Source organism: Spea bombifrons, chromosome 1 (assembly GCF_027358695.1).
Source record: "Spea bombifrons isolate aSpeBom1 chromosome 1, aSpeBom1.2.pri, whole genome shotgun sequence".
Lineage (NCBI taxonomy): Eukaryota > Metazoa > Chordata > Amphibia > Anura > Pelobatidae > Spea > Spea bombifrons.
This window is the reverse complement of record NC_071087.1, coordinates 43609350-43619747: the sequence shown is the minus strand read 5'-3', so window position 1 is coordinate 43619747 and position 10398 is coordinate 43609350. Positions and strand designations below refer to the sequence as shown.

The 10398-nt window shown below is 40.6% G+C and overlaps 1 long non-coding RNA gene and 2 other non-coding genes across 3 annotated transcripts; all 3 read left to right on the top strand.

The window, feature by feature from the left end:
- Positions 1–6582: 6582 nt before the first annotated feature.
- Positions 6583–9491, top strand: LOC128485402 (uncharacterized). The gene is made up of 4 exons (XR_008351744.1): positions 6583–6695; positions 7913–7962; positions 8231–8412; positions 9343–9491. It is a non-coding gene; the product is annotated as an uncharacterized LOC128485402 (long non-coding RNA).
- On the top strand, positions 8028–8155 carry LOC128468472 (small nucleolar RNA SNORA24). The gene has a single exon (XR_008345845.1). It is a non-coding gene; the product is annotated as a small nucleolar RNA SNORA24 (small nucleolar RNA).
- LOC128468479 (small nucleolar RNA SNORA24) lies at positions 8738–8832 on the top strand. Its single transcript, XR_008345846.1, has one exon. It is a non-coding gene; the product is annotated as a small nucleolar RNA SNORA24 (small nucleolar RNA).
- Positions 9492–10398: the final 907 nt, after the last annotated feature.

Below are 10398 nucleotides of genomic sequence, written 5' to 3'. Positions count from 1 at the left end.
CGTAGAGCAAGGGAGAGTCAGGCAAGCCAAAGGTCAAAAACAGGAAACTTGATTGCACGAGCCAAATACACAAACTGTAAGACCACAACAGGGTGCTTGTGAAAGGCACAGCCGGCTTTTTAAAACTAGCGCCATTCCACAAGCCCCTCCCGGACCAGAACCAAAACCACGCCCCCCAGCCGTCCATCATTCCTCCTGCAACGTGCAGCGTGCCCGGGAGGCGGACCGACGACCGGAGGACGGGTAAGTACACAGGCTCCGGGAACTACTGTTCCCGGGGCCGAATCCTCCCCGTGTCCCTATACCTCGGGCGGAGGATCGTTTTCCCGGGACCCGCGGACAACCCTTCGCCCGCTACTGATTCTTGTGCCGCGAGCAGAGGACCGCCCGCCGTCCCGAACAGCCGGCGTACGGGAACCGTGGACAGTCCTCCTCCTGGCGGCGTCCGGAGCCGGGATGGTGACACTCCCGGCGGCGTCCGGAGCCGGGATGGTGACACTCCCGGCGGCGTCCGGAGCCGGGATGGTGACACATGCTAGCACACACACACACATGGGAACACACACTCCCTCTCACACACACTTATGTTCACACATACATGCATACATATTCATGCTAACACACACTTACACACTCATGCTAGCATGCACTTCCTCTCACACATTCATCCTCACACACACCTATGCTCAAACATTCACAGTTTTGTGCAAACTCATTCCTGCTAACACACACTTACACTCATGCTCACACTCCCTTTTTATCCTGCCTTTCACACACTCCCTCCTACACCTTCTCTTTCACTTACTTACCTCCTCGCCTTGTTTTACTGAGTAGGTTCACAGTAGGGTCATGTTATGTGATGTGACGTGAGGCTGGACAGGGCCTCCATTATGCCACATGCCAGTCAGCAGCGCCAATCTCCAGACCACAAAGAAGACGGGCAGCTGCAGAGCTTACTTAAGGTAAATCTTTTATTTACGTTTAACAAACGCATATTCAAGTTCTTCTATATGCAATCCGCTGTGGTGAGGCTTTCAGGGAAAGCAAATTGTCCCTTTCATAAGGCTATACACAAGCCTCTGATATATGAGATTGTTTGAATCCTTGTGGTATCCATGTCAAATGTAGAAAAACACATAATAGATGTGTTGTATACAGGTATAGGGATTAGGACAAGTAATACTTTGTAATGGGCAATATCATTTAAAAAATACACAAATCTGGCAATTGTGTCTACTGGAACACAGCACAGTACCATTTGTTTAAAATCCCATAATTTGTTATTACTAACATAAAACCAGGTTTTTGTCAGTGTTAACCTACTTAAACAACACTGTATTTTAGGATTTTAGACTCAAAGAGAAAAATATTAAGCATGACTGCATAGGAAACATTTTTTTTATCTCATGACGCCTACATCTCCTATACTAAATAACACAGGACTCAATTTCTGCACTAACTACTTAATTGTATTGTCCAACAGCATTTTGCACTGTGATAATACACCGATGGAATCAGCAAGAGTTATTGATTACCATATAACAAGAGCCTTAATTCCAGTTTTCGCATGCACTGTTCCACTTCCACAGATCCTAAAGGCATGGCTCATAATTTGAATATGTAACAGCCTGTAGGAAGCCTGCCATTTTCATTATTGTAGTAAGTGTACTTAGAAAAGTACCAAATGAAATGCAATATGGTGCTTATGGAAGTGAACACCATGCCTTTGAATTTCAAACTAGGACAAAGCAGGCACTCATTTGAATTTAATGTTTCATTATTCGGAACCATAAAGGAAAGGGAACAGCCAGATGATTTCCAGGGCTTCAGTTCTTTTTCTGAAATGCCTCACCTGCGATAGGGTGAAAACTAACGAGCGTGAAATTGCATATGTTTAGTACTTTTGGCTAGGGCTTACAGGAAGAATGCATATAATGTACAATAGTAGTGTGCTGGCAGGGCATCATCTTACAGTTTTCTGACTATAGTAGAGCACCACTGGACCAATGGCATGCTAGTGAATTTCAAGGTTAAGTTCCAACAAACGTTTAAAATTTTAAGCATGTTAAAATATACCATCTGTGCTTTTGGATGAAAAAAAAAGACATAGCTGCCATACCTGCCTGACGCTTTTATCAGTAAACTGTCAGGATGTCTCTGTGTCTTTTGTGTTTAAGACTACCTATCTCTGCTTTGTGCTATACGATACACGCCTTTCTCTGTTAGGATTACTGCTGTGTGTTACAGAACTCCAAATCGCAGCTCTAAGATGGCTTGAGATATAATTACAATAGTTTAATAATATTCATAAACATTTTGCCTTTTTGCAGATTCAAATATACCAAAGGAAGGTAATCAAGTGTCTTCTATATTAACTTTACAATACATATGACTATATTGGATTAGTAATGGTAAGCAATAAATAAGTACTACTGAGAAAAAGTCTTTCATTGCTTAAGCAGTGGTATATTTAAATATAATTACTAATGTTCCCTGAGATAGCAGGAACACTTTCAAAATGCCCTACAGAAGATTGTAAGCTTGCAAGCAGGGCTCTCTCCACCTAATGTATCGGTTTGACTTAGCGTGTCAATTCTCGCCTTGTTATACCCCTTGAATATATGTTTTGTATTAAGCGCTGCGTAAATTGTTGGTGCTATATAAATAAAAGATAATAATAATAATGCAGAAGATGAAGAACTTGCAACTTCTGCTCAAATATATTAAAATGTATATGGTTTATGTTCTACACTGAAACATAGACAGCATGAAAAGTATTAGTTATGAAACATTTTGCATTAATACCATACCTAGCAACTTTGTGTAAAGTGACATTTCAGTGAGGAAGAACAAGTCACAAATTAATATCCAACACTTCTAAGTTATATATGGGAAATAAAAAACCTGACCGCTCCATCAGGCATGCAAAGCCTCATAATTGCCTATACGCCAACTAATGCCAGAAGAATTATCCTCTATCTTCAAACATATACATCGACGTATGTAGGCCACCAGTTGTAGCTGAAATTTAAATGTGACCCACATTCTAGCAACCTCCCGAACTCTTTCACCTACATGAATACAGATATGTCAAAATATGTTATGCTGTTCTTATGTCTGTTCCATTTTAGAAAGAACAGCCCTTATAGGACACAACACCTGTATGCCATTTTTCCCCCTGATATTACTCTTTTCTAAAAGCTCTGAATTTTTTTGGATTGTGTCACGGTGTTCTACAGCCCTAAATGACACAACAATATGCAGAGAAACAGCCAAAACTAGCTTGATTCATTAAAGTGTGTAATATTACAAAAATGGCAGGTCACAATGACAAGATATTGTGTTGTTCCTTATAACAATATACTGGGTATAAGGTCTCTGTTCATCTTTCTCCCAAATGAGCTCTGGTAATAATGTTATTCTACTCGTGGGTGTCGGTATGTGAAGTTCACTATGTTGTCATCCTGTCATTGTCTGTGATTAGCATTCAGAATGTTCTCTCTGATTCCCTGAGGTGCTGACATCTGAAATAAGTTAATTAGGTTGTGCAATTTGTTGTACATGTGGCAAATCTGGTCTATATATTCCCAGTCAGAACTACTTTCCCACTGTGTCTGCATGTGAGTTTAATGATAAATGGGAAATGCATGGAGGGGAAAAAAAACCCACTAATAAAGGCATATCAGGTAAACTTTACTAGAATTAGTTATTTTTGTCTGTTCCAGAATTTACCAAGGATTAATGAATGACCAGTGAATTAAAAGAAACTAGACTGAATGCAATCAGAAACCATGTGGAGTAGAAAAGCAAAGCATATGAGCCAAAATCATGTCTACCCCTTGACACAATTAAGGGCTTCCTATGGAAATATTCAGCACCAAAAACTGCATCATTCAAGAAGGATTTGGGAAGCTAGTTCTTTTGACCTGGAAAACTGATTGCATCACAGGATGCAACATAACCATGTAAATATTATCACACAACATATAAATTCATTTAAATAATTAGGTGCAGATGGTGTCAAAAGTCCTTACACAAGCCATGTGTTATCACAAAAATGCATTTGCAACAATACACTAGCTTCACATATGGCAATCCTGATGTCATCTCAGGCTAGCCCCTTAGTGTCTGAAATCCGACTAGGAAAGGCAACACTCAACTATAGCTAACACCAGGGCCAGACTCGGAATTAAAGCAGTCCTTGAAATATTTGGACATCAGCCCTATATATTTCATTGTGTGGTCAAACGTTCGTGCCCGCAAGCCACACCCGCTAAACATACCTATCTGATTCACACTATTTGCCAACAAATGGCTGTAAATCGTTATTTTTAAAATTATATTAAATTGTTCCTGTAATAATAACAGAATACCATATTATTATTGGAATTCCGAGAACCAAAAGTGTTAAAAGGCCCAAATAAGTACCTGGGGAACAGACTCCCAACTTCACAAGCAGTGTCCCACAGTGACATTTTGTCCCCAAACAGTTAAGTGAGCCTGCTTGTGAAATCATTGCCCCATAAAGCCTGTCTGTGCCAAGCAACCTACCTGTGCAATTTCTGCCTCCCAAACACCCTGTCTGTGCCATTTCTTTCCCCAAACACCCTGTCTGTGCAATTTCTGTAAGGACAATGTATATATGTGTATATATGAGCAGAGTATATGTGTGTGTGTATGGGCAGGCATGTGTAAGAGCAATGTATATATAGTTATTGGGCAGATCTGGAAGAGGATCCTCAATGGAGTAAAATGAAGAAGGTTGTCTCCTAGAGGCCTACAGGAGACACCACTACTGATGGCGTAGAATGATATACACGGGCGCCTCAAGGGCAGAGAAGGTACACTGGCACACAGCAGTGGAACCAGAATCAACTGGTGGTCAGGAGGCAGGCCAAAGTCAGAACCGAATATGAAATATACAATATACAGGCAAAAGATTCAATTCAGGGTAGGCAGCAAACTGTGAAAGTCGGGAAACGAGAAGAAGTCAATACCAGAGGCTCAAATATAATCAAACCGCTAGTAAACTACTGATGAGCCACTCTCACAGGCAATGATAGTTCACAAACTGAGGGTTTAAATATCTCTCCAAGCTTCAGGACACTCATTCCCATCTAATTAGGGGGTGGAGTAAAATCAATAATGTTCCCTTTAGTTTTCCTAATATGCATGAGATAGCCAACTGCGTCTCAGCTCCCCTGCACGCGAGACCACCTGGACCCTGTATATGTCTGTGCCTATCCTTGGTTAAAATGAGTGTGTGTGTGACTGTGGGTGTCAATATATAGGGTTAGAACAAAGCATGTGTGGGGATGTGTGTACAAATTAAACAGTGTACAGTATGTGTCAGAGTTAGACTGTGTGTGTCGGCATATAGTGTGTTAGTGAGGAGAGTGTCAGTGCACAGTGCTAGAATGTGTGTTACAATCCAAAACTGTGCGGGGTGTTAGAGTGAGTGAGGGTGGTGGTTCAGTATACAACGTGTACAATGTTAAACTGTGCGTGAGTGTACAGTTTTCATGTGTGTGTTTTTGGGGTGTGTCAGTGTATCAGTTTTCTTCTAGGTTGAGTGTTTCAGTTTTCTTCTAGGTTGAGTGTATGGTGTTAGATCGAGTGTGTGTTTCTGTACAGTGTGGTGTCTCAGTGTATGATGTTAGAGTGAGTGTGTATGGGGGTGTCAGTGTACAGTCTTAAGCTATGTTTGCATCAGTGTACGGCGGCGTTAGAGTGAGTGTGTGTTTGGGGGGGTCAGTATACAGTATTAAACTGGGGGGAGTGACCACATTGTGTCAGTATACGGTGTATGCGAAATGCTAAATCTAGTGGGTGGGACGTGGCAAGTCCTGCGGGTGAGATTGCAAGTCAGTTGGCAAATCTGGTGATACAAAATGCACCATAAATTATGCTAAATACATGGGTTGCTCACAGAGGGCGGATAATTTGGGGAGTGGGTGTGGTAAGTGCCCTAGATGGATGTGGGAGTTGTATCAGTGTCAGATATTATAATGTCTTACACATTTTTCTCAGAAAGCGAATGTCTTTTCTGCAAAAATTTGGGGTGAAAACATTGTCTCAAACCCAATTTTCATAGAAATAGTAATGTAGACAGTCAGTGGTGGAAAGTTGTATACTGCCACCAAGAGGTGGTTTGGTGCTATTGCAGCTATTTTAGGAATCTTATTGCTCACGGATAGAGAAGCCTACGTTGAAATACTTGGGAAACACACACAAATAAAGATATATTTTTTAAAAACTTCTAATTCTGCTACTTCGCTTTTCCAAGCGCGATCTACGCTAACCGATATAAACCTGATTTTATATGAAGTGTTAATTTGTTTTCCATTATGTAAGCAAACACATGTAGCCGCACAAACACTTTCTCCGAGGACCGTCCCTTACGTTACACGTAAATTTGTCACCCAAAAGGTTACAAAACATCCTATACGCAGCGTTAGCGAAATTTTGATTGAGGGAAACGATCCCGATTTGATTGGACGCCCAGTGCTCGCTGGCGATTGGTCAGTCTAGTCACACTGTCTTTAGGCGTCCTGATAGGGACAGTGTTCTTTCAGAGCAGGAAGTGAGGTCGCGTCATCACTATGGTCGTCTGTCGGCGCCTGCCATGTGCGAGCGTTCGGTCGGTATGTTCAGGAAGCAGCAGGCGATTAGTACGAGTTGTAAGTACTTCTATGGTAAGGAATAACGCTGAGAGGAATATTCTGGTTATTCCCCTTGATTCACTTCAACTTGGGTGGAATTAGTAGTAGCCGCTCTTAACCTCCACCCCGCCTTAAAGGTCATAGAGTGCACTGTATAACTCAATTGCCGTTAAAATGGCTTGGCTTTTTTTGTGTCTGTGAGGTGATTTACGCGCGCTGTTAGGGGTATAGCTTTTATTTGATAGGAACAAACCAAGCAAATGCTTTATCTCATTATCGTCTACATGTCTTCTAAAGGACTTTCTCAGCCTCTTCTGTGAGCAGTACTTAACGCTTTATAAAGGAACTATGGCAAGGCGTGCTGAGTAAAGACCCAAAGGGAATGGCCCTGCCTGTACTTTTAATATTAACGCCCCCTGGCTGACGAGAGATCTTTGTAATTGCCGCTAAAAATCCCGTGTATTACACTAATTCTCACTGGTAAACCTATGGCTTTAAATGGCACATAAATATCTGGTATATGGCCTGTCATAAATATAGCAGAACTATTTCTTCTTTTTAGTTTCTAGGATGTAGCAATAATGTGTGTGTGTGTGTGTGTGTGTGTGTGTATATATATATATATATATATCATCAAGTGCATATTCTGCCCTCCATGAATGTTACTGTGCAGTTTTCCATGAGACCATGGGGGCTGTTTCCATGTTGCAGACCCCCTTCCTAGCCATGGTATAGAAATGTCTTGCTTTTCTGTATACCTGCTGCCATTTGAGCTTTGCGGGCTGTGGGAAAGCAAGCAACATTAAAGCTTTTGGATCTGGAGAATATTAAATGACCTGTCTAATTCCCCAAACTGTATTTTTACTTGTAATGCAGGTTGGGGGCCATGTTGGACAAAGCACTTTCATGCAAGTTGACATAGATAGGCTATAGTTCTAGATCTTCATCTCTGCTGAATCCAATAAGTATTAATATGAACCTGTATGTATGTACGTACAGACCAGTGCACAATATAAGAGTGCAAATCATTCAACAAGCTCAAGGCAGCTACATGTGGAGACAAATTGAAAGTTTGCAGTTGATGCAGCTCCAGTTGGTTTCCATAAGAGTTCAGCTCCCATTGAATAGACTGTAAGTTTTAATGATATGCTCCCTCCTTCCAGTGGAGGCAGCTCGTGTTCTTGGCTATCTTTCTATGTAGCTGGTATTACCGTATTTTAAATGTATGCGTCTTTTATCCCTATGACTAGGGCATCCTGGCTGAACTGGTTACCATGCAGGCTACTCCAGCACAAAACAGGTAAATGTTTCAGATGTTTTGTTTTTTGTTTAATCAGCATCTGGTTTGTATTAATGAAGGATAACCACCATGATTCCATGGGGCTTGTCTGGAGTGGCATTTCCCCTTCCTAGTCATGGAAAAGTATATACTTCATTTTAATGTAGCTGTCTCAACAAAATTGGTTACAGTTATTAAAATGCAAGTGACAGTTGTCTGAGGTTGTAATCTTGAATCTGATAAGGTAACTTGTCTCTTTAATGTTTATCATTTGATCTATGTTTTATAGGAATTGGGGACTAAAGTTAGTAGTAAGCTGATGGCCCACTGACTTTAAAAGAAAATGGACAAAGCATCTAGTGAAGTTCTCCTGGAAGACATTGCAGAAGATACAATGTGTTTATGTACAGATTTTTAGTATCCTCAGGCAATCTGGCAGAAGTTAAAAGAATTTTACTACATCTCCACTAGGTATATCAAAGAATTTAAGGTACATTAGATTATGTGAGCAAAGCACATGGCTTTTGATATGTAAATGTAACTTTTGGTTAATAGCATAAGGTGCCAAACGCTCTCATGAGTATGACTTTTTCCTCCTGCAAAACATTTTTTGTGCGCTTTTATATTTTTAGTAGTTTTTAGTGGTTTTAGTAGGCCGCAGGCTTAGGAGATGTTGCAGCTATGTAGTTCCATTGCTTTTTATGTCTTGCATGTACTGGTCTTGCTCATATTGCCAGGTCAGTCTTTAGAAACGTGTTTAAACATTCACCAGCCATCTATATGGTTATGCTGATCTTTCCATGAGTCCATGGGACCTGCCTCGCGTGGTGGCGTTCCCTTCCTAGCCATGGAATAAAAATGTTTTGGTCCCTACTATGCCTGCTACCATTCATGGTTTGCAGATCACAGGGAAGCAATCAACAATTGTATTAGCACTTATTCATCTTATCTGCCTGCCTTCTACATCGCCAATCATGTATAAGCAGTCATATTTAGCAATAACTTATTGCAAAGTGTGTATGTCACCATGGAACCTTTACATTGGCTAAGATTGAAGCTACTTGTAGCCTTGCATAGAGATAGCACGTTCCTTGTGCTCAACCGTTCACCAGTTTTTTAAAGGGTGAGACTGTGGAATGCTATTGCTGTCATAAGATTTAATAGTTTTTCAGTTGTCTGTAGCAATATAGATGCTGGAAATTCTACTTTACAGTGAGGTAGTAGATGCCTGGAAATAGATGTACTATGTGAGGAGTAGGGAGGGATGCTGGATTGAGGGGTGAGGAAAAGAATAGGGGGAGTTTATTAAAGAGAGAAGAAAGGGAAAGACTGCACATAATTTTAATGACAAGTGTGTACAGTTCACATTTTTAAATCTTTTTTTCTAAACTTATTTTACAGGGATTGCTTCACTGACTACCTGGTTGTGATATCTGCATCTATTGATATAAAAGCTGCATTTATGTAACTATTGGAAATCAGTCCCGAAACATTAAAAAAATTCTTGTTTCACCTCACCACCTGCACAACATGAAACTATTCCCTCAGAACTTTTTCTTGCTCTTATTCCCACATTTTTTTAACCTCTTTCCACCGTTGTATTCCCATCCCTTCTTCACACATGCTTTCATCTCCCATCTTCCTTAACTTGCACATACCCTCCATAAAACGACCATCCTGTTTCCCTTCTCCATCTGGCTTCTAAACTACTGGAACATTTGTCAAACTACTTTTTCTTTTCTCTGTGTGATCCTGGTTTTATGTCCACAACGCTACTGAGACAGGTCACTTATCACTTTTTATCCTCTTGAACCTCTTCAGCTTTTGACCCTGTTAACCACCCCCCTTTTTGTTTTCTTCTCTGGAACATGTTCCTTTCCCCTATCACTCCCTGGTGTTCCTCAGGGTTCAGTTCTAGGGAATCTTCTCAATCTACGCTTCCTTCTACAGAAAACTAATTACTCTCTACTAGTATGTCTTAATGTGTAGATGTTAGTAAATTTTGTATCCACTATTTTCATTGATTCCTGTTGTAACGGTGCTGTGTAAATAAATGTTTTGTAACAAAAGTGTTGTGACTGTACTTCAATTCCATACACCTAAAGTTAAATGTATGCATGTAGGGTAAAACAAAATGTAGTGAAGGGAAAAGTGTAAGACTAACAATTGTCAAAACCGACCAGTGGCTTGTATTCAAATCTTTTCAGAAAAGACCGAAGAGCAATTCATTAAATATACCTGTGTGTGTGTGTGTAATATATGTATTTGATGGTCTCTTCAGGCATATTGTGCATTTGAAGCTAAGATGTATTTTATACAGCCACAGCAAGACACAGGGCAATAATTCTTAGTATGTTTGCATAGTGATGTCGGGAGCATGTCAAAAGCTGCCAACAGGTTGGGAATGATGTGTATCCCTGCCTGAAAACAAGTAGTTTAATCCTTTAAGAACATTCC